This window comes from Pezoporus flaviventris, unplaced genomic scaffold, assembly GCF_033815535.1.
Source record: "Pezoporus flaviventris isolate CSIRO_AGI_PZ_B2104156 unplaced genomic scaffold, CSIRO_AGI_Pfla_v1 ptg000041l, whole genome shotgun sequence".
In the NCBI taxonomy this organism is placed as follows: domain Eukaryota; kingdom Metazoa; phylum Chordata; class Aves; order Psittaciformes; family Psittacidae; genus Pezoporus; species Pezoporus flaviventris.
Genome location: NW_026892589.1, coordinates 6708712 through 6733419, shown reverse-complemented (window position 1 = coordinate 6733419; position 24708 = coordinate 6708712). Strand labels below are relative to the sequence as shown.

The window sequence follows — 24708 nt, the reverse complement described above, 5'->3', positions numbered from 1 at the left end:
CATTGTACAAGCAGGCACTCGGAAGACAAAGGCAGCCAGCTGTATGTGAGGCTTAAAATGACTGGCAAGTGCAGAAAACCATCCTACCTGAGACAATTACATACTAGTCTGTGAGTTAGCTTAGGGTTCCCCTTCTGAGAACCTGGCCTTCAGAAGCATTGCAGACATGCAGCATTTCTTTTGAAAAACCAACTGTATTTTGCTAAACAAACTTGTGCTGGCCTAGCTGTATCACCAGTTCCTGGAGCTTGAAGTTCTTTAATACCCTTTGGCTTTAGAGGAGCTAGTGGTTTTTGCATAGGGCTGTAGTATTACTACTGTCTCATCTAACACACAGCTTCTTGGGAGAACAAACATGCTCTTCCCAGGTGACTTCTGAAAATGGAACTTGGATGAGTTTGGCACCAGAGGTTTCCAGCACACACAGCAGTATGGAGGCTACAGCCTTCTCAGTTTATCCAAATCATCACTTGCTTTCAGAAGAAAGGAAGAAGCTGTGAGTACCATAACTAACACTCCCAGCTTCTTGCAAGGCTGCCTGCCTCTGTGCTTCTCTGCAAAGCGCCATTTGCCCCAGGTCTGTCAAAGCTTTAGCTAATGCCACACAGTAACAAGACATGAACATAGGCACTCACAAGAAAAGGCTATTTTATGGCCACAAACCACACTGGCACCAATTGCACTTACATGGGTTATACCCACATCCCATGGCAAAAGTTATACACTCCCTCATGGCTATTGCTGTGCGATTCTGCTCTATATAGCTATTGTAACCTTAGGATTTAAATTGTCAAGCAAAGAGCCTGCTCTCTATTTTCTTTGTGTCTGCTTTACATACTGATGGAGGATTACCCTGGTCTTACGTGCTTGTCAGGCAGCTATTCCACTAAGTACTAACTGTATTGTTCTAAATCTCTCACATTTCTTGACTAAAATTCAATTTACTTTTTTGTCACAAGAACCACATGTCTGATTGTCCTGAGCTCATTCTCTTTCTCTGGTTTTCCTTGTCTTTTCAAAATGAAAAGCTTGCAGAAAAGCTTTAACTGAGCTAATGGAAGGGGAGATTGTTGTTTTTAAGGCAGATGTGTGTCTAAGAGCATTTTGGCACAGCAGAAGGAAAAAAAAAATATAGCTGAAGCAAAAGCTTCAAAGTAAGTCAGACTCTGCTGTCTTTATTCTGCATGCTAGACAGCAGTTGGTGTTTCACAATGGCTGTGAGACACAGTGACCACATATAATCTTTCTCTGTGCACCTATTACGCACACACACCTCACACTCAATAGCTCTTTATGTCCCCTTTACCAATATACCCCCTCTTCTGTTGCAGAGTAGTCCCTGGGTGCCCCAGCTCTTGGTGAATGAGAATGGGAAGAGACCCAAAGAGCACTCAAGACAATTCTGGATCATGTGCCATACAAAAGGAATAGCTTGTTAATGGGGAATAATGGCAAGGAGAGAGGAAATCTGGGGCCAACTTCTTAGCCAGGGTTGAAGCAGCAGTAGGTGGGCTGCAAAGCAGCAAGGGGACAGGGAGAGGAAGGGTGCCCAGCCAGGGCTCAGTAACATAAGGGGCTGGAGAGGGGCACTCAGCCAGCCTGCTCCTGTGCTTTGCAGCTGCCACTGCCAGCTTAGGGTTGCTGTGCTATAAAGCACTCGGCCTGGGGGGAAGGGGAAAGGGTGGTGTGGAGGCAACTGCCAGGGCAAAGGGGAGACGAATATTTGATTTGTTCCGGGGCCTGAAATAGCTCTTAGCAGCCTCGAGTGCAAGAGTCACGTTGCAGGACGGGGGGAGAAGGTGGGTGCCAATTTGTCAGCAAAGCTGCCTCAGAGTTATACCAAAGATTTATGAGTGTCTGGATGGTCCTTCCAGCAACCAAATGCTGCTCAGGGTAGGTGAACCTCAAGCTCTGGAAGAATAACTGAGTTCAGACACGTTCACTCAGTTTGGCCTGGCTGGAGAGCACTGTTACCTGCACACTTTCAAGGCTAAGGAGCGGGAGTTGAAGGCTGCCCTGGGGAGTCACTGCTCCTGGGATGTTTAGTTGCAGTTGGTCTTTATGAAATGTCAGCCAGAGGGTTAAGGGACAGACCATAGCGTGACAACAAATCCAGGGAAGAGCCAAGGCAAGAATGTGACTGTGGACTTTACAGACACAACACACTGGGCTCACACAAAGATACAGCTGTGAGAGGCTATCTTCCACATTTCTGATTCACAGTGGTGGTTCAATATAAAACATAATGTTCATTTAATCGATTTGCATGTGTGTCCTAATGGAAGGAACAAAGCACCAACCCACAAGATAGAAGTCCTAGAATTTGGTCCTGAGCCCCTCTTGTTTCCAGATCAGAAAGACAAAAGTGAAATGAACAAACCAACACTCTTATTTGACCTCCCTATAAATCCTGACGGCTACCAAAGCCCCAGCCCAAACTCCACAGGCACTCACTTGCCTCCCTTGTCCCACCCAACATACTCAGCTACTCGGTGTCCCTGATGGAGCCCAGCACTGAGAGTGTACCTGGAGCTTTGGACAACAGCATAAGAGTTTGCTTGTCCTCCTGCACAGGCTGGTACCAGTCCAGATTATACAAACAGCTCTGAAATCTGCATGTGTGAGATGCTTTATCACCCAGGGAGACACTGTACATGCTCACTTCAACTCTGCAGAACTCAGAACAAGTCTGCTGTGCTGCAGATGGGGTTCACTGAGTGCATTTAATAAGCTTAGCTAAAACCAGATTGGTTTTAAGACATTTTAAACTGATTAAACTTGGCCATGTGACACGGTTATGCCTTCAGGTTATGCCTTAAATGATTATTTTGCCTCTTAACTCAGAGCCCCCCAGGAGGGAAAAGCTAAGTTCCCAAGCTGTGATGGCCAAACTCCTCCAAGAACCTAGAAAGCACTGATGTGAAAACACTACCCACTACTCGGGGCCGAAGCAGTGTGCTGAACACTTCAGTTCAGGCTGCACTCCAGGCCTAGATACACTGCCTGGGGCACCTGGGGCAGAGGACAGGCAGGAGGCTGATCCCCTGGAGAAGGGTTTTGCTTCCCAAGCCAGGCAGCTCCCTTCAGAGAGCAAGGACGTGGAGGGGGAGAAATGCAGAACCTGACACTGGGATGCCTGGTGGCACCATTGCTTTTCAAGCAACTGTATGGTGCTCTGGGAAACTACAGGCTCTGATGCCAGGTTTTTGGGATGTCAGGGAAGTCAGTATCAGGCAGTCCATCAGCTCAAGCACCTGACCCTCAGCTCTAATGCACAGAAGCAGGCACATGCTATGGGCTGATTCTGTGGTATTCTTTGGTTCACTGTAGGAACTGTGCGTGTGTTTATACATGTGTGCAGTTTATAAATATACATAGCTTCCTCAGTTAATGCAAAGTGAGGGATAAGACTGTGGTGGGAGCCCAAAGAGTTTTTAATGACATGTGGGCCTGTGCAAAAGACTAAAAGGCTGAAAGTTCCTGGCTTGATAAACCCTGGTTGACACCACAACATAATCTTGTGGTGTGGTTAACCATTTCCTCTGAGGTCTCTGCCACCAGACTCTATTGTTATAAGCCCAGCAACGACCACCACAAGGTTTAGGTGACAAACTGCAGCCATGGGGACACAAAGCTGGTGGCTGAGGGGTCATTCTTCTACACTGAAAGATCTTTTGGCAGGTGTTAGGCCATTCTATCTCTATATCTCTACAGTGCTAGCAGTCTTACAGCAACATTTCCAATCCACCTCATTTTGTATTGTATCTTGTAGAAGTGAGCAGGGGAAAGGCAACTCAAGCTGATAAAGATGTAAAAAATCATGCTCTGTGGGGAAACTATGCAATAAAAATTAAACTTCATCTGTGAGTCAGGTCCCTGCATTCTTTTGTCTTTAGCAGTGCGTCTTGATAGATGGGAAAGCACTAAGCATGAAACTGAGTAATGTGTAGGCTAAGGCTCTATAGCTTTCAGCTTAGTTTTAATAAAATATTTATTGCATATTAAAAAAAAAAGACAAATTGATTGTTAGAAACACATTTCCAGCTTTACTGGCTGGGCCATGGATAAGTGCAGATGTATGAGTGTTACAAATAATTGCCATAATCATCCAAATCTTTTAATCTAAACACTGCTTAAATAGTCTCATGGAATGTATTTCATTTTCTTGTTATTAAATACAAATCAGAGACATGCCTGTGAATCTTAATACTGATGGTTCTCTAAAGCTCAGATTGGAGCAGGAGCTCCTCTGTATGGGGGGAGGGTGTGTATGGCTCTTTGCAGACTAATGCCAGGCAGCTATCTTTACCGGAAGCTCCACTGTGACCCTGAGCATCCTTCTGATTCAGGGAAAAAAGTAGATAGAAAAAAAAATCTCATCTTCCTTTAAAATTCCTGATCAAATCTATCTAGGAAGCAAAACTTCCAGGTCCTGCTCCTGCTGCTAAATCAATTATCACTGGAATAAATCTGGAATATGCTTTGAAAACAACTTCTTTTAAGAGAAATACTCCTTCTGGAGTTCAGATTCAAGGTGGCATTCAGGCTGCAGGCTGGATTTCCCAGTAACAGCTTGAGCTATGTGGGATTAATTGAGCTGAAGTCAGCCGGAGGAAAGGCAAGAAACACTGCCTGGGTGCAGGGCAACCCTCCACTTCAGGGAAAGGGGCACAGGCAGGGCCCCTCTCATGAATATTTCATGAATGAGAAGCAGACACAAATATTTTTATGACGTCATAAAAATCCTGCTCCCTCCTATAAAGCAACAGACTTTGAAACACTGAAACTTTTTCTTAGCTTGGTCATACCAGTTAGAAGAGGAAAGAGGGGAAGGAAGTGTCCTTGGATGTGTTTCAGTGCATCATTGGAGTGAAGGTGATGAGCACTCCAGCAGGGCCTCTGCTCTGGGATGCGTTATTCTAGGATTTTCCCCTTTCCCCAGGCTGGATGCTAACCTGGGAGAGTGTATCTTTCCCCTGACAGCACCTTTCTCTTCACCACCTGGTGCTGAAGCAGAGGGTCAAAGCATGCTCATCCAGCAAAATAAACTGACACAAACAGCACTACCCCATGCTGAAACCCCAAAATCATTATCTTTTAGGAACAGGCAGCCCCTCAGGCTGCAAGGAGGAGGGGGGGAGGGACCCACAACCCTGCACAGCTCTCACTGCAAATTTACTGGCCTCCTGTCTTGTTTTAACAGAGTGAGGCTGGGGGAGAGAAATACCGCACATAAATTCGCACCATCAGTCATACAGGGGGAGAGAAAAAAACCACAGTCGTCTCCAAGATTTACGAGCCCCCCTGAGCTACAGCACAGAAAAAACAAAGACACACACACATACACACAAGGAGTGAAGGGAAACGTGATCCCACTTGCAGCTTTATTCCTTTATCATATTCTCTGACAGCAACCTGGACCTGGGCTGTACAAAGAGGAAGCACACAGAAGGTGTGGCTGCAAACAGCAGAGCAGCAGCCCCCAATTAGTAATGTTACAGTTGCTTGGCATTTTTGCTTCTGGATGATTGCAAAACTCCACAGAAATCCTCCAGCCCCCTCCTGACCTCAGTTAAACTGGAATAAACGGAGTCCTGCCACCCTAGTCAACAGAGCTGCTGCAAACTCACCTGGCATAAATGGCGACTGTGGTACATCCCATCATTGCTTACATCTTCCCTGTTCCCTAGGATGTGCCCATATGGACACATTTGTCTGTGCTTCTTATTTTACTTGGCAGTTCTTCCTCAGTTTTTAGAAAAGCTGTGCTTCAACAGGAAGGAGATCTGTGGACCCACATATGTCTTCCTATTTTGGATAACTTGGTGCCTGTAGACATATCCCTTTTAACTTTCTCAGTCTGACCATTCAAAATGAAGGCACTAAACAGCATCATCTTTTAAAACAACCCAACTTGCTGTGGAATCTCCTGTCTCTCTCTCTCACAGAGACAGTAAATGGTACATCGGTAAATGATACACTTAAAACAGTCTAAATCAAGTGAACATGACAAGAGCTTATCATCAATGATCAATCACACTGCTTGTTGCTACATTCCACCTAGCTCCCTACAATATTATATCATCCACGTAGACTGCACGGTGACAGGAACATTCCCCTCTTACATGAGTGTACAACACCTAACACACACCTCCAGAGCCAGTCCTGTGGTCTGACCACTGGGGATTGCTGCCTCTGCTCAGCTGCTTGTAGGAGTTCAGGAAAGGAACCTATTCATGCAAATTAATAAATTCAATTAGGATTTCCAGGGACTCTTCCCCAGGGTGCGCAAAGATTTAGTGAACACTATGTCCCTGAAGTTAGGGAGACTTTGTCTTGAGCAAAAGACAAAGGAAAGAAGAGTGGCCAAACCCCTCATAAGGTCTGTAGCAGAACAGAAGAATCTGCATCTCCTCAGTGTCAGCTGAAGGATCTGACAAATGTCCATTTACAGTGTTAATTTACTAAATGGTAATTAAAATGTTAACTAAAGTCCTTCCACCACTTTTTCACCTCTTTCCTGCTGCTTTCTGACCAGGTTCAAAATCATAGATTTCACTCTTCTAAACATCAGGAGTGCTCAAAATAATCTCAGAATCAGATCGCAGTAGCCTGTTTTAAAATCTTCCTCTTGTAAATTTACCTTTAACAAACTCCAGATGACAGACACTTGGATAAAATACACCTAAGCATATAAGCAAAAGTATGGCGCAAAGAAGCAGCCCCAAAGCCCTACAAGTTTTCCCACCATTGGTCCTGACTCCAGCTCAGAAACGACTGGTTTACACCTATTTTCCCATTAATGTGTATGAGCAGTTTTATCTGCAACCTGCCCTACTACGAAGTCTTCACAGCCAGTAACTCCTTCTCTTTTCAATCTCATAACCATGTCCAGCAAATACGTTTGAGCAGCTCTCCCCCTCTCACAGGGTATTTGAGGGGTTATTTGGGTATGTTCTGGTTCAGATGCTTTTTCTGAAGTCACTCTATGACTTTTTCTTCAGTAGCTCTGCTACTGACTCGGGGACATGAGGTGTAAAAGTCTTTGTAAAAGTCACTGATGAATTTTGGACTCTTCCTAAAGCCTTGGCCCCTGAGAGCTGAATTATGGCAAATGGGTGCAGACTGACCCCAGGAGCATGAAGCCTCAAACAACCTGGATGCATCTGGAGGCAGGAGCTGGAGTTTCAGCATAAATCAAATTGGTCCTTAATGACCAGTGCTAAAGTCTAGCAATCAAAGTGATCCTTTTTCTGTACTGCCAAATATATGCTAAATTTATGTTCCATCTTTATGATATAAAACCTGCAGTGCATGAGGCATTTGGGATTCATTCATTGCAGCATAGGTGAGGCTAAGGGGCAGGAAGCAATGTTTTGACACAGCTAGAGACATGTAGCTCAGCTTCCTTTGAGAAATGGATCTGTGTGCGAGCATGCAGGAAGGGTGCACCAGCCCATGGGATGGTTTTGCTTGCTCTGTAACAGATACTGCCTCAAACAGGATTTCTTCAGTGGGATGAGGCAGGCTGGAAGAGGACTAACACAGTGCCACAGTGGCTGTGGGATGATGTATTTGTGCCTTACCATCACACCTGTTATGGAGCTCAAATGCACTTTGGTAAAAGAAGCCCAAACCTCACTCCAACTAGATCTCATGCATTCCAAATCCTCCACTCTCCTACCTCCCAGAGCTTTTGTGCTGCACTTTCAGTGCAATTACATGCTAAATATCTGTCTGTCAATATGCTGGATCCCCTCAATTTGTATGACACGCTTTAACGCAGGCCTAGCCAAGCCTAATGGAATGACAGCTATGCCCTCCAACCATAGACCAAGTGCTGCTGGGAGAGTTTGCCCAGCTCTGCTAGGAGCAGGGGAGAGGGAGGACAGAGGAAAACCAAATGCCACTAATGAGCTGCCACACTGGACCCCCTACCTCAAAGAAGAGACTGCCATCATCTTGGTGGTTGACTCTTGATGAAAAATCAGAGAGGGAATACCACTTTGTGCACATTACCTTGCCCAGACAGACACACAGCCTCTGCTGTGGGTGATTTGCCAGCAGGTGTAAAGCTGGCTAGCTTGTACTGAACTTCACTGGGCAATGCTGTTTACAGCAGCCGAGGATTAGATCCCTCAGTCTTTGCACTGATTCCGTATCATGGGTGTTTTAGTCATGCACACCCGGAAAGAGTCAAACTAGAAAAAGTTTTCTTTTTGAAAGAAATCCTTAAACCCCCAGTCTAATCTTCCATAATATCAATGAATCTCTCCAAGCTTGTTTTTGTCTTCATGTCCAAAACAGCTGGGAAGTTCCTTAGAAATTACCAAATCCATCATCCTCTGGTAGGAAATGACAAAAAAGGGCCAGAGAAAACTGCTTAACAACCAGAGAGAATTCTATTTGTTCAAAACCTGGTACAAGGGGAGGGGGGAGATAAAATGTATCCCAACTGCATGTTGTCAGAAGGAGAACGAAAACCTACTAGAGGGACAAGGCACTAAAAATAATGATTTTTCAGCCAGCAGCCGGACAGCCGTCTAATCCCGTATGAATAGAGACATCACTTGAATAGCACCCATCAATGTGACTGCTGATGCCGATTCCAGCTGGTTTCACACAGCCCAATAAACATACCGCAATCCTATGCTTCATTTAAACCTTTTTTTTTTCTTTTTAACTGCTTTCTTTCCTAAACTCTTATTGTCTCTACTGTAACCTAGTTTTATTTTCTTAAGTTATAATCAAAAGTTATATTAACCTTGGCATTTCAAAGGACTGAACTGGCATTTGGTTGCAAAGGTGTTTTTGTAGCTGGCCTGTAGGACTGTTCCTTTATGTAATGTTTTACAACTTCCAGGGTACAACATCACTTTTTTACAGATTGTTGGTAATTTCCTTCTTACCATCAGAAGTGTTTAATAAACACCTCCGTAAACCAAATACCTATTCCTTCACCTAGAATAACAGCTCTGGGCACAGATTTAGCCAGTCTGAATTTCCCACTCAGTAGGGAAAGTTTATTTGTTTAAATCAATGCAAGAATTTCTTAACTTACATTTATGGAAGAAAAGACAATAAATCAAATGGATACAAGCAAATTCCTGCCTCCTGGTAGGAGCTGTCAACTGAAGCTCTCAGCCTTTCTCTTAGTTCTTCCTCTCCTTGCAGGATCCGTTGGGCCTTGTGAACCATAGGCTACTGAATGGCTGCAGCCCAGATACATTGCAGATACAATGGCTCTGGGGTTTCTGCTCTGCAATGGCTCCACAAGCACCACAAACACTGTGCTGGTGGTTGGTGCTAAAACAAGATTGTGTGGCCAGTAACAAGCAATGTACAGCTGGACTCGCACTTATTCCTCTGCATATGCCAGGCCTGGCCAGTCTTGTAAGGGTTGCTCCTCATTTCAAGACTCTTCATTCAGGCCTAATGTCCTGCCAAGTAGCTGAAAGGCTTTGGTGCATATTTTAGCAATAACTGAAACTACAATTCAACTGACAGAATGAAGGTTATGGGAGAGGATATATATCTCACATTTTGATATTTGGTCAATCTTTGACATAGTCTCTAAGGGAAAGAAATGAAGAAAATCCAGACTAAAATGTCCCCAAATTCAACCACTCCAAAAATCAAACTCAAACATAGCTCACAATTGCTGAGCAGCCTGCTTTTTGTAGAGGAAAGAAATTAAATTCTAGGTTTAGGTTTTCCCTGCAGCATCCTAAATTTGGATCCACGGCACCATTCTGTTTTTTAAGCACATCTATTGAAATGTAGAAAACACCTTTGCTCTTTATGAGTTCAAACATACTAAATGATTCGGAATTAACAGCTGAAGTAATGTCAGCAGAACCAGACTTTCAGCATTTGTAAAAGTTAGTACAAAACAACCCAGTCTAGGCTTTCCTAATGTTCAGAAGAAAAACATCCCAAACTAGTTTCAAATACATTGAAGTCAGAACTCCTTGGTGAGGTCTGTGGAAAGATTTTTGTTTTAAAGTCAGCTTTATGTTTTGTTGGTTTTTTTTCAGGCCTGAATAATGATGCAAATCTGATGAGAATTAAGACAGTAAAAGAGCCTACAAAATCCTTTGGCTATACAGCAACAGAAAGGGGGTCTCCAGAGAAGGAAATTTCATCCGGCTGCTTTGCTGACAGGAGAAGGCTCAGCATGATAAAAGAGATCCTGTCACTTGCTCTGAGAAACCCCAGCAAAACTCAGCACTGATACATCTCTGCTGACACCTGCTCCAGCTGGTCCTTTGCAATTTGACAGGGCTGGAGGGCTGATGGCTAAAGAGGAGGTGGGCCAGGTCCTGAGAACAAGCGTAATATTTCATGTCTGATGTGGCTCTTTGCTCTTGCAAAGGCTGAAATTAAAAATCCCCAGATCTTGGGTGACTATTCTCTCCTGCTGCCAAGGGAGAGCATGCCTCCAATACATTCTCTAGCATATCACTCAAGCTAGTTTTCGCTTTCCCTATTTGCATTCGCATGTACATTGCTTTATGAACATGTCCTGCTATGCAAGCTAAAACTTCCTCCTTGAGAATTTCCCCCATGTATCCTCCTGTGCTATGCTATGCAACCTATTCTCCTCTGATGCTTCCCTCCTACTCTAAGTTAATTTCTCAATAAGCATTTCTCATAATTTTATTTTGCCATGTTAACTTTTTATCTTACAAATCAATCCTTTCAGCTCCTTATTCCTTATGCTCCTTGAACTTGTATTTGTAATGTTTATCCCTCTCTAGTCCCCTGGGGACTTCGCTGATATCTTTGCCTTGAGACTATGAACATATTAACTGTCGCTGGCTGCAGTGCACAGCCAAAAAGCCTTGGAGGGTGCAGAGACCCGATGCAGCGTTCCGGATGTGTAACGCATCTTTCTCAATTTACATGAAACATTCACTTGCAAATATTGACAACCCATAAACTCCTGATAAACTACATGCCACACACTACAGAACATATACACGTGTCATAGCATGACAACATCTGCTAATGGATCTATTAGGAAGTCTCAGAGAAGGGTTTTCTGTCACAACGCTGGTTTTGTAGCTGTCTGTCTCCAGGGCTTTTCTGTGAAATTATTGTTTGAGACTATTATGTATCTCAGTCATTGACTGGGAGGAAAACATTATAACCATCTTAACCTCATTGGAAGGCTAATTTCTCAATCATACACACTGGCACTGTTTTCTTTCTGGAGGGAAGGAGTGTTTAGTGTATTTAGCCTTTGTAATGCATGAAACAATAAATAAACAGGCACTGACTGTGATGTTCTTTCCTCCCCTTATAAATACATCACCCTGATACATGTTACCTGCTGCAAACACCCAACCAATTTGCTCTTTCCTTTAAAGATAAGATGAAGCATCTTTTTTTCCATGCAGATGAATAACTGAGTGGGACCTCTTTACCTGGAATCAGGTTGCAGGTGTCCCCTGCTGCTGGGGGCAGCCTTTCTGCTGAGCTGTCTAGCTACTTCAAAGCAAGCTGTGGGGTGTGGCTCAACACAGTATTTCCACTCACTGAAAGCATAAACCTTGCGCAGCAGTGGTTCCTTTGTGCCCCTTTTCCTGAAGGATGAGTCTGTGGTTGCCCTTAAAGCTGATGCATAAGCACAGTTTTATTCCCCAGTAGTGGTGTGGTATTTCCCCATGTTATAACCCAGTTCCCATAGAGTGGTGCTCTTGCAGCAGCAGAATACGTTGCCTCCATCTCATTTCCCTTCAGTCCATCAGTGTTTACAGTGCATCCTGTAACCACAGAGCTAAAGTTTCCTCTGGTAAGAAAGCAGTAAGAACAAAAATAAGGAAGGATTACACATCAGCTAAAAACTAGTTTAAAAGCCCACTCTGATGGTATTTCTTAAACACTGTGCCAGATGGAAGACTTTCAACTGAGAGAAACTTGGAAAAGTCCCATCTCTTTTGGCCAAATGACTATAACTATAAGTTCCAACTCACTGACACAAAAGGCAGTAAGAGACAGTTCATAAATTACACTCTGCTGCCATCAGGCATGAGTTACCAGCTCGTGATTTTGTAGAGATTACTCCAAAGCCATGGGCAGTATATCAGTTTGTCCTCAGCTCTCAAAAATGACCAAAGCTTTTTATTTACCTGAGCGTTCTTCTCTCCTCCTCAGCTGGCAGCAGGCTTGTCTTTTGCTTTAGATCACACTAACAACACATGATACCTTTTTCTGAATGCCGTTTGCACTGAGCTAGGACAGCATCATTCCGAGTGGCACAGGTAAGCTATTATGCGTATCCTAGAGTCCTGACAGCAGTGCTGGGGGAAGACAGCATCAGCAACCATGGAACTGCTCCCTGGATTTTGTGGGGATCTTGGGGAAACTGCAAATCCTATGGTTGTACAAATCACAGCCTGTCCATCCTCGCTCTTTAGGTGGTATAGAGCGTTCCTGCACTGAATTCTCTTGCTGAAGGAAGGAGGGAGCTGGTGTCAGGTGAGGATTTCAGGGTCTGGCTCATCAAATTCCAGCAAAATGACCACCCTCGTAACCCAAAACAGCTGCTGTGTTTATAGTAAACATAAATGATAACTGGGTGGCCTTTGAAGCCACCATGTCCATTGCTGGTAATTATGGACAAGTGGATACAGCAGTGATGATCCAGAGCATTCATTTAATGTTCAGACATAATTATGGCCATTATCAGATTTCTGTCCCTTCAGCAAAAAGGGGGAATGGGGTCACTTATCCAATACCACAGACAGAAAGGGCAAAGGAGGGGGTTCTTCTGTGAGTAACTCACACTGGACAAAATTCCTGTGTGCCACCTGGTGCAGTGGACGCCTTCACTCCAATGGAGGCAGGTGATGATGGAAGGGCCCTTGGGCACATCAGCCAAATGGATTCAATACCAGGGCCTCCCACAGAGCTGTCCCAGCCCCTGTCCCTTGGGTCTGGGAAACAGGGTAGTTCAAACGCCAAATACATGCCTTGGAATGTCACTTGGAGTGAGGGGAGAGGGCAGTGACGACATTACTAATTGCAAGGACGTATTGCTTGTGTGCATTGGGAAGCCTTACCCCCCACAGAGATACTCTCTTTCCCAACCCATGCTCACTAGATTGTGAAGGATGCACTCTTCTCTTCTTCAAACACTCTAGCTTTATAGCAGAGGGAAATACCTAGTTTGCACAGGGTTATTCCAAACACGAGAGCTGATGACAAGGTAACTACACAAGGCCTTTATGGTGGGAAACTGAAATGAACCATAGTGAGAATTATCAAACAAAATCCAACCAAGTATGTCAGTGAGAAAGGCTGGAAGGACAGTGGGATGAATTTTACCATTTCAAAGTTGGCAACCTAATGTTATGATCCATGGAGCATGTTTATTCCCTAAATAAAATCACTTGATTACAAAGCATCTAAAAATTCTCTAGAAGCTGACAGAAGCTGCAAATGCACAGACGCTGTCAGAACCACACCATAGCTACATGGTTGTCTTACTCCACATACTTGTATGAAAACATCATCTATTCTGCACTTCAGAGAGGTGGAAAGCACTATCCACAGACATCTGGGCATCACAAAGGCCTTTTCTACTGTGCTCCCACAGGATTACTTTTTTTCTGCTCTTCAGAGGGACAGGACTGAAGACAGGAAAGAAAAAGGTGGAGTGAGACCACTAAGTGTGTTGCCTGGCCTGGAAAACTTGAAGCAACATCCCTATGCAGCTGCCCTGCACAGCCACAGCATCATCATGGCTGTGAGACCATGCAACACAATGCAGAGTTACAGGGCAGATCATCATCCATTTCCTCATTTGCAGGAGTCCCTGGCACAGACTCAAAATCCAAGCAGCACTCCTTACTCCATCCAAGGGGATGCAGCTCCAGTGGAATGGAAGGGCTGGAGGGATGTGGTAGCTGCTCTCTTGGGAGCTGGTCCCTGAGGTCAGGGCTGGGGCACAGTGCTGGAGGAACACCAGGAATGCTTACAGCTCTCTGTTCAGAGGATAAACAAAGGGCTGAAATCTCTGGGGCTGTTAATCTGTCACCTTTCCCCAGCACTGAATTAATTTTTTAGCGTGTTTTTAAAAGGAAAATAAATAAAAAGAAAAAACAGAAGAGATGATAAATGAGTCCCCTCCTATTCCCATTGTCATTGGGCAATACCACCCAGGTATCTGGTGCAGACAAAATAGAAAAAGGTTTCCCTGCCTTGTCAGCACCAAGCTCCGTTTGGATTGACAGGAGCCCTAAAAATCTGTGTATTCCAGATTCACTCTGCTCTTCCTGGAGCTATGGGGCTGCAACGAAGTGGCCCTGCTGGGCTTTCATGAAATTCTAGATTGCGTGAACAGTGGTGCTCCAGTAGAAAGCTGATTTAACACCATGCTAAGCTGTTCCAAAAAGATCCCGAGTTTCCATTGTGCTACCTTGATTTTCCTACTAAGAAGCTGGAAGAAAGCGTCACATAACCTGAATCTATTCTGCGCAGTTTGCAGCTGTTAAAACAGCAAACTATTTCCCAGAGGTTGCCTGTACTTGATGCAGAACAGAGTGTGTGAGACAGGGTAGCAGCATCTGCTCTGGGTAGCAGCAGCATCTGCACTGGGCCTGCTGTGCTGGCCTGGGATGTGTAAGACGCAGAGGTTGGCCCAACTAACCTGCTGCGTGACCTTGACCATGTTACTTCACCTCTTTGTGCCTTTGCTCCCTTCACACTACTTTCTTTACCTGGCCTCCCTGTTTACCCTGTCCAGTACTTTTGCTGGATATATTTGCTAGAGCCTAGTACAGATGACACAGGCAGAGGCTGATACCTCTTGTCATAATATTGTCATTTGCTAGGCAGTTTTTGCACAACTCTTCACAATGAAGTGAGGATTGTCTTTCCACTGTAGACAGTGAAACCTAGTAAGAGCAAGTACAGACACCACCATCACCCATGATCACAGACAGCAGGACACACAAATCCTGCCAATTGTTGCCATCTTATCTCTAGGAATCACTGCTTTCACCTCAGGGAAGGCCTTCTTCTGGAGCCCAGTGCCTCTGCAGCCAGCTATTGTTGGCCTCTTAGAGGAGAAATGCTTTAGGAAGCTTACTGCCACAGCGAAAACTTCCAGAGCTTCCCTCATTCTATTTCTCTTTCCAGAAATTGTAAGTAAAGTAAAGCAAGCAATTGACAGCAAGTGGCAGGAGAGGAATATGCTCTGGAGAGTGCAGGAGTGCACAGAGCCCTGGTGACACCAGTGGTCTTTGGAGTACAGGCCAACTCAGCTGGATCATCTGCTTGCTTCCTAACACAGCTGCCTTTAACCAGGCTGGAGTAAAAGATAAACAGCACTTCAACCCCTGCAAAGAGTACCTCCATATGTGCACCATCTCTCCAACTAACAGAGCCCAATGTTTACTCGAGGCTTGAGCCAATTACTGCTGAAGACACATCACCAAGAGCTGGTTCAGCAGGAGACATGCAAATGCATGCTGGAGTACGGGGTTCACATGACGCGAAGGCTGCCGTCCGTGCGGGCTCCTCTGAACACAGCTGTAATTGTCTCTAGCCCAATATTTACCTTCCTGAAGAGAGCAGCCACCCAGCAGCACCTGGCTGCTGTACAAAGCCCCAGCGGAGCTGCTTCCTCTCTGGTTTGTTGTGAAAGAGGAAGGGGGACAGCTAATCATTCTTCCTCTCTATCTGTATCACACAAGTAATCAAACAATTGTTGAAAGTTGGGAAGGTGTTAGGGCAGGAGGGGAGAAAAGGACCTTGTGTTAACCTATATGATAAGCTTTGCCCAGCCACAGCTCAGCCTGCCTCGCAGGTGGGGTGATGGGCAGGAGGGGTTTGTTCCTAGCAGTTCACCTGCTGCTGGCTTTCAGCACTTTTTATTCAGTTGTTTTGTTTATCTTGGAGGCCTATTGTCATCACCTCCCTGCACCAGGGCAGGCTTCAGGTGCAGAGCGGTGTACAGGGGCTGGAGGTACAGCCATGCTGGGCAGGAGCTCCCTGCTCCTGCTGTTTATGAAAATCGCTTCCTTTGCTGATAGCGATAAAACCAGGCAAACAAACACTGCTCAGGCTATTGAGCTTGTCTTTCTCCTCGGGACTTGAATTGTGTGGAGCTTTCAAAGCGGTATAAATAGACCTCATTTCCAGTAATGAAGCTGCAGTAGACACGAGCAGGTTTGAGTACCACTTGATGACAGGTCCTGTTGTGGGATTACTGGATGAATGGAGGTGCTAAGCACAGGCATTGTTTGCAAGTAAGTTTCAAAAAGACTGCTTCCCATCTTTTGAACTCCCATTTTCAGATGTAAAAATCCCGCCCAATTAAGACCTATGCATCTTCATACCATTTTGGACCACTGTCCCATTAAGTACAAAACGCAGAGGCTCAGTGCACAGGGGAAGGCATCCTCCCTAACTCTGTTTTGTGAATTTTCTGCGGGGGGGGGGGGGGAGTAACTCAGCAGAACCTGTGGATGTGCCACATTTTTACAAAAGTGCCCAAGAAGGTGAAAACAAATCATACAAGGGACTGTCTGTCACTCACTTGGGTGTCTTTAAGGCTTTCATACTGCAAAGCAGTCTTTTAGTGTGAATACATCACCTGCTTCCCTTGTACTTACTCCCAGTGTACTAGCAGAGCACAGCCACAGCCCCCTCTTATTTATTCTGCTACTCAAAATAAGCCAAATTTTGTACATAAACCAGAATATTTTCCTGATCATTTCGGAGAGCCTTTTCTGTACCTCCTCCAGTCTGAATCCACCTCTTGTGGGTGTGGGAACAAAAGTTGCCCATCTCACTGCTGTTTTTCACACCGTGCATGACTCAGATTCTTCCTGTATTGTGACCACTGCAGCAGCTCAGATCAAGACACCATTGCATGGGCAGGGTGGGTCATACCAGGAGGGGTCATCTCATAATCGGCAAAGAGAGGCAGTTGCACAACGAAGCACAGGCTTTCAGCGATCCAGCCCTAACCAGTAGCCCTAATGGTACTTCCATCACCATTTCAGCTGTTCTCCCCTCTGCCTGAAGCACTTCGTTCTCTCTGCTCTTGAATGCAGCACAAGAGTGGCTAGCTCTCAGGCCTCCTGTTAGATTCACAATCCTGCAGCCAGCCTCAACCACAGCTGCTCAGCCATCGCTCAGGGAGGGCAGCATGCAGCTGCCAAGCCTCACAGGCAGCCTCTGAGAGCCCTGCCATGGATTTCAGTGGGATTTACTGCACTGAAATGCAGAAAATTTTGTTTCCTTTAGGATTAGTCCCTTCATTTGCACATAATACAGTAGTGCATGTTGCCTGCGTCTGCTTCCCGGCACAGGGTGCGCAATCCTTCAGCTACCTTCACCAGGGCTTCTTGCCTGCTGGACACCCACAGTTTGAATTCCTTTTATCAGCTAAGCAATTTCCAATGCTACCAGAGCAAAGACCATCAGCAATTTTATCACAGTCAACCTAACTTGGGTTAATTTGTACTGAGCATGAATGATCCCAGGTCTTCCAATACAGCCTAGTGCTGCTGCAGTACAGGATTTGTATAGTGCTCTTTGAAATAAAAAGTTGCTATTTCACTAGAGATGTTCTAAGTTTCCATTATAAATGGTAAATAACAAGGCATGCTGAGGAAAGGCCTGCCTGGGCAGGAGCAATGCAGCAACCAGAGCCTCCTCAGGGAGCACAGCTGCAGTTCAGGCTCGCATCCCACAAGAATAACAGATAAACAGGCACGCTTCACAAGCCACTGGGCACTATATTTCTTCTGATGAGAACCATCCATTATTCTTCCATCCTCCTCTGTGTCACATTAGCGAGAGGTTTTACAAAGCAAGTCAGGGGACAGGTTTATTTACTCCCAACTGCACTGCATGGCACACAAGTCCATTGGTATTGGTTACGAATGACCCCAGGTCTTCCATTATGGGCTAATGTCTGCAGCCCTCTGACCTCCGGAAGTGCTTAAGGAAGAGCTGCAGTAAATCAGAGCAGCACTTAGTTGTGGAGGAAGAAAGTCCCCCCTTATCAATCTGCCAGCGGGAGAGGAAGGACTCTGGCTGGGCTGCTGGGGGGTAATGTGCTCTCAGCTGCTAAGAAAACTCTAGAGACAGCAGTGGCCTTTGCCTCTGTACTTTACCACTAAAGGCTGTTAGAGCTGAAGGCAGGTGATAAGCCTAGTTACATCTCTCTTTCAGCCTAGGCTGGTAGGGGAAATCACAACCACTCACTTCACAAGGTGAGTCCTGTGAGCACAGATCAACTTCTGTAGTCAACGAGTGCAAACATGGGCTACATTAAATACAGCTCAGCTAGAACCAGCATATGTTCCTCTGCTTTTGATTTAAATTTCGCTAGTGTCAGCTCCACCACAGAAGCTGCAGAAGCTGCTGGGTTTGCAGTATGGATGACAAGGTCTAAGGGCTTGCTCAGGCTGCTGTTAGAAGTGGTTTTCAGGATTTCACCAGAGGACCAGTCTTCATCGTGGTGAGAATGGCCAATGTGGTGACTATCCTAGATAGAAGTTCCCTTTGGAGAGTCAAGGACTGGAGAACTGAGAATCTGCACTTCTCCTAAACCAGGTTAGGTCAGCTGTTAGCCCACTCAGGAGATGTCTATGCAGGCCACTACTTGGCACAGCTACTCTTCTACTGCTTTCACCTGAGGGATGTCTGGTCTCACACTGACTCTACATTAGAGTGAAGGCTGTATTTCAGGAGCCTGCACAAAGGGCTATAATCTAACTGTACAACTCGGCTTGTTACCTGAGGATATGAGCAGTCTGTGCGGTCTGAGTAAATTTGTCATTGTGGAGTCAACCTGAGGATGCTATTAAACACCCTGTGTGCCAGAGCATGTGGAATTACAGGAGGAAGCAATAATATAACCACAAACCACCACACTTGCAAATAATCTTAACGACAAGCAGTTCTTTCCATGAGGGTGGAAACAAGAAAATTTGCCACATCCTCTGTGCAGACAAGTGGAGCCCATAAAGAGGGCACAGAGTGGGGAAAGTGTTACTGAGCAATGCTCCTACCTCTGCAGTCAGCAGGGGATTTCCAAACTAGTAACAAGCAGCTCTTAGGGAGGGCCAAAGAGCAATGGGAGGGGACCAGGTGCTTCCCTGCTCTGGATAGGCAAAGAAGAGGAGAGGATTAAATACAGTAAATAATAAAAAGTAATAATAATTAAAAACTCTGCTGTCCTAGAAACAAATGAAAACACAGCTGATCAGCTTGCTCAGCTCTGGAGAAGGCTTGAAGGTCCAACATCCCATCTACATTCTTCATCACAGTGCAAGACCACCAGCCAACATGAAAAGCAAGGGAAGAAAAGGGAACACAAGGATTTTTAATGTAATCAAATGTGTCATGTGCCTAAAAGGTATTCTGCTTTATCATATACATGCATACATAGATTGCTTTATATGTGTTTTTCACTTCTGCCAGTCTCCAGAACAAACACTGCAATTTTACTCTCCCATAACTGTTTCTTGGCTCCTTCTACACATTCCAGTACAGCAGCATCACAGACTCACTACAGAAAGGACTTACTTGATCAGCTGATCTAGTTTACTGCCAAACTAGCATTGTTCTCTATTGTATGAGGGCTAACTCTTTGGGAAAGATGGGATGTAACATCCAGCAAAAGGAGAGACTCTGTCCTTCAAGATACAGGAAATACTACCAGAAATAATACTTTTTTCCTGGCAGAGCTTAAGACCAAGCCATACAAGAACCAGGGCCAAAGGTGCAGAATCAACTCCTCATGACAACTTGCTAGGTCACCCAGAGAGGCTTTTTGTGGCTTAAGTGCTTTGGGGGTTTCATATTCTATTGTGAAAGGAAGTTTAAAGTGGGGAGGTTTTTGTTCAGCTACAGTTCGAGACAGGCCAAGATCAAAACCTTGTAATTACAGAATCCCAAATCTTGGAAATGTCCACAGATGTATTTACCCTTCACAGTTCAGACCCAACTTTCCACTACGTAAGGAACAGTAATTGTTTTTTTAACATGCAAATATTAGGCTCAACCAACCACACAAACACAGTGACTGCAGAAAGTGCAGTGTGTATCTATATGTGCAATGCAGACAAATGTTTTTTAAAAGTCAGCAGCATCCACTGGGAGCCTGGATTCCGAAGTCAGCCTGAAAACAGCAAAAAGTGACACTCCATTTCTCCACATCTCAAAGTGCTTGTTTGCTGTTTACTTTGTGTTAAAGAAGTACCAAGCCACAAGATCCAGTCCTGCCAATTCTGCCACTTTTGACATGACAACTGTCCGCTTTCCACATAGTGATAACGACTTTGAAATTCATTTGGCATTTCAGTTTCCTTCCTGCTTCTTTCAACAGCTACACAAATGATGTCAACACATACAGAACAATAGTGTATCATGAGCTGATAAGCACAGAGTGAACAGGAGCCTGTTCCACAGGGTGATTCCCAAAAAGAGACCTGCATACATTTAAAAGTTATAGAATCAATAATTCTCACAGAAACAAGGGAGCCAGAATTTATTGCTCTGTTCTTTTGTGTTGTAGGTCCTGGATGCTGGGATCACTGGTTAGAAATGATGCAGACAGATCTTGCAAAGCAGAAAGGTAAGCTGGGCAGACCTGAGCTTTCTAAGAGGGAAAACTGAGCTGTCCCACAGCTGTGTCTCAGTCCTCACAGTCACCAGGGGTTTTACCTTCTGCTATGCCTGAAGGAAGGAGCAGGACCACAGCCCAGCTCACCACACTGAATACACATACACGTTGTATGACATTTACACTTCAAGCCAGAGGACTTTCCATACAAATCCATAGTAGGATAAATCACAGCAAAATACCATGTTCTTAAGAGGTTTCCTGGTTTATCTTCCTCAGTGCAAAAGCGGATTCAAACATTTCTCTAACAACAACAACAAAAAAGAATAGCAAAATAAAGCACAAATACAAGCTCAATGTTAGTTTTTGTAGTGGAGACATTTAACACCAGTATTCTGGCAGCTCAAAATCCTGGGACTGTCCATTAAGACACTCTCTAAAATGAAATAAAAATTGCAACAACTCTGTATCCAAAGAAAAGTATCAGTGAGGCAATGAACTCATGGCACATGGTCTCTGGGAGCAGAGATATCTTTGCCTTTCACTGCTTCATCTGTTGCCAGAGCACTATTGTAAGAGTGTTGGTTTAAATCAGAATCATTCAGTGACAAGGTTTCTGACAAAAGCAGTTTGGGAGAGGGAAGCAGGGGGAAAATACGTGCACTGCTAACACTGAGCCACCACGCTCGTGCCCAGCAAGGGAACTCAGCCAACAGTACCCTGGGGAGACCCTTTCAAATACAGCATGTGGAAGAAAGATGCCAAGGGGCTCTTCAGTCCTGCTCTATAAGCACTACTTTAAGCCTCCCCCCCCCCCTTCTTTTCTTGAACAAGCAGTTTGCTTTCATGAGCGTACCCACCCATCAGCTGTTTAACAGCAAAATGTGGACAGTTTTAATATGGGCACTTCAAACACCAGGGGCATGTCAGCTCATGATAGGATTTTAAGTCTCTAAAACAGGAGTGATGTAATTTAAGTGTGCAAAGTAACTTTTCTATAAATATGAATAGGTTGAGTTTGAGAGCTCTGAAAACTTGATACTGCCAGTGAAATCCTGCTACTATGAAGACACCCAGTCTTTGCTCCCTCCCATATGAAATCATTTTAAAACCTGTTTGCTGACTGGTTTTACAGTTACTGTAAAGTGAGAAAACTTCCAAATTCACACTTCCCCTAGTACTTTTGCCACAGAGAATCTTATTGCAATTAGTCTGGTTTGTAATGGAAAACAGATGAAAGTAGAAATTAAATCAAAACCTTGCCACATATCTAAGGTGTTTTCATGCCATGCATCCCGAGAAGTTTTCCCAAAACCAACAACATTAAATTAAAAGCTCAAATATTTCTACCAGACCCAACAAATGCAGATTAAGCTTAAATTTAAACAGGAAGTGAGAAGATTTTTCCTTCTCCTCACCTGCCAAGTCTTCAAAGTTCAGGGCTCTGTGTTTCTCTTTCAACACTTAGCAGCAGAAACACCTAGGGTTGAGTGGAGAGATTTCCTCCTCACACTGGCATTATTCATTATTTCTGAAGTGTCGACAAATGTCTTCAACACTATACAACACACACAAACAGAGAGTCCCTGCCCCAACGAATTTACAGTCTGAGGCTGTTATCTTTGTTCTGCTTTGGTATATCACCACAGATTTCAACAGGGCACCAGAAGAGCCCAGTCCAGCTTCTACCAGCAGTTTTGCACTGTTCTTAACAGGAACTAGACCAGCCCCAGTCAGACCTAGCTATAGAATTAGCTGTTGCAGGAGAAAGTGGAGTTCTTGGCAATGCCTGCCAACAGCAAAAAAAAAAATTATTCTCAACAGTTTTGGTTTAAATTAAGTGTATATTTGAATGTTTTCACACATAATACATTTTGAGAGCTTAAAGAGCTCCCTTTCACTGTATCTTTCAACCACAGCAGTGCTACAGATCAACCAGCAGTAGGCAATTTCTGAACCAAGGCAGACTGGCAGCTACACTAACAGCTCCAGCTGGTGGAAGTTGGTGAAAGTTTTGTTTTCTGGAATTTTGTGCTAAGCTTTCTGCCAGGACATTTCACACACTGGAAGTGTGTATTTTCTCTGACACTTTGAGAGCCTCCAAGTGTTCCTGCAAATAGCTTAAGAAATTTATTCCAAATTCAATTGCCACAATTTCTGCACATCCAAAATTCTACACTGAGTTGCAATCCATAATTTTTCCCCAGCTGTATCTTGTTGAAGAGAGAACACAGTCACAGTCCTGTGCACTAACACACCCAAAAGGTCATACGAGGACAGCACCAACTGAAGACATTACCTTTCTGGCTTATGATCTAGCATGGGACTTTGTCAACATTCATATGGAAGCCAGACTTAATTTTAAACCTGGTAATAATCACTTATTGCAGTTCAAACAGCATTCAGATCCACAAGTGAAACATATACCAGCTAAAAGCAGAATGGACTTTACTGCTATGACCAGGGAAAGAAGCATCTTAAAGCTACGACTCGCCCTAATTCCTACTGATTCATACCACACCAAAGCCCAGCATCAGTACATCCAAATGCCACAGCTTAAAACAGACTGAACTCATCACTCCATAAATCAGATTAAGTTCAGACAAAGACCATGTGAAATGACTGAGAAAACTCTCCAGTTCACAGAGCATCTTCAAAGTCACAAGCCAGTGGTGTCCCCACCCAAAGCCCTCTCCAGCCCACCTGGTGCTGTCTTCAGGTAGTGATGGATCCATAAAGGCTTTCTTGCTTATTGAAATTTGCTGATCTGCTCTCTCTTCCAGATAAGACATGGCCATTAACTGCTGTTAACATCCAGGCAAGATGCTAGGTGTTCCTCTCCTCTGTCGTCCAGCTTAGAACTGCTTCTTACAGTTATCACTGGTTACAAGTAGTATTTTCCTGAATTGCTCAGAGATGTCTTCCTCTTGGAGAGACAAGAAGTCCAAGTGGCTTCCATTCTCTTCCTCAAGCACTTGGCTCAGTCACTCAGCCACTCTGGAAAGCAAAAATCAAGATCATGAGACTTTCGTGCAACAGAACAGCCAATCAGTTTACCATAAAATGTGAAAGTACACTGCGAAAGTTTGCTATGGCAATTTTTATGTTCAACCCAAGTAAATTGCTGCCTGATCCTTTTTAATGGCTTTTTTTTTTTTTTTTCTATTTCATTGATATTTTCAAAAGTTCCAAAACAAACTGAGGCAATAAACAGCTTTCATTAGAAAGCATCCAGTCTGGAACACTGCTTGGGGATTTAATAGGGTAATTATTTGTCTACAGTGTATCAAAATACCTCACTAGTTTCCTGAACAAAGTTTTAGCTTGTACTTAACTCCCTTGTTTTTGAAAAGCAGAACCTCAGATGCTTTCTCTCCCATAGCATCACCCACTGACTGCACACTCCGTGCAGAGCTGAAAGGACCAGACACAATGCTCAGCTGTGTGCATTGTATAATTCAAGATAATCTTTTTCCATGCTGAAATGCTCTGTTTATTGTGGAACCACTCTGGGATACAAGCCTAGTATTGGATTGGTTATCTGGATAAGAAAGGGTTTTTTTGCCACATCTTTCAGAAGGGAATGGAGTGTTCCAAGATGTATTAGATTTAGGTTATTGTGAAAATGGGACACACTGTGAAGGTCATAGGCAAGCTTAGTTTCTAAGTGCTTATAAAATTTTGGATACCCAGGCTCAGAGTACGGGTCCAAGTTCTATATAGAAGCTGCCTTCAGCTTGAAGGAAATAAGCACTCCTGGAGAACCAAAGACTAGCTGATTTTCTTTATAAACTCTTTGGGGAAGAAAGACTTACATGGTCTACACTTTCACCATCTAGAAATAACCTCCTCTCACTCTCTGCTTCCATTTCACTGTCTCCTACCTCCCACTCACCCATTTCCCATAAAAGATATTTCCAGACACAACTGATTTGAAAACTCAAGATTATTCTGTTAAAATTGCTGACTTTGGATTTGGGACCCCTAGCCAGATTGGGACAATCCCCTCAGGTCCTTTCTTCTGCTAATTTATAGCAATTTTTGTTGAGACAAGGAGTTATGGTCTGTAAAAGCCTTGCTGTCGGCCTCTCATAAAACCCCAGCACCCTGTCAGA

At 44.3% G+C, this 24708-nt stretch overlaps 2 protein-coding genes across 2 annotated transcripts in view; both read right to left on the bottom strand.

Moving 5' to 3' along the window:
* The window catches only part of COMT (catechol-O-methyltransferase), a 363225-nt gene that overhangs the window by 238909 nt on the left and 99608 nt on the right, over positions 1–24708 (bottom strand). The gene's annotated exons all lie outside the window — the stretch shown is intronic.
* The window catches only part of TBX1 (T-box transcription factor 1), a 162020-nt gene that overhangs the window by 102674 nt on the left and 34638 nt on the right, over positions 1–24708 (bottom strand). Inside the window, exon 2 of the mRNA XM_061465583.1 lies at positions 23297–23590. The gene's annotated coding sequence lies outside the window, so the exon portion shown is untranslated. The remainder of the gene's footprint in view (positions 1–23296; positions 23591–24708) is intronic.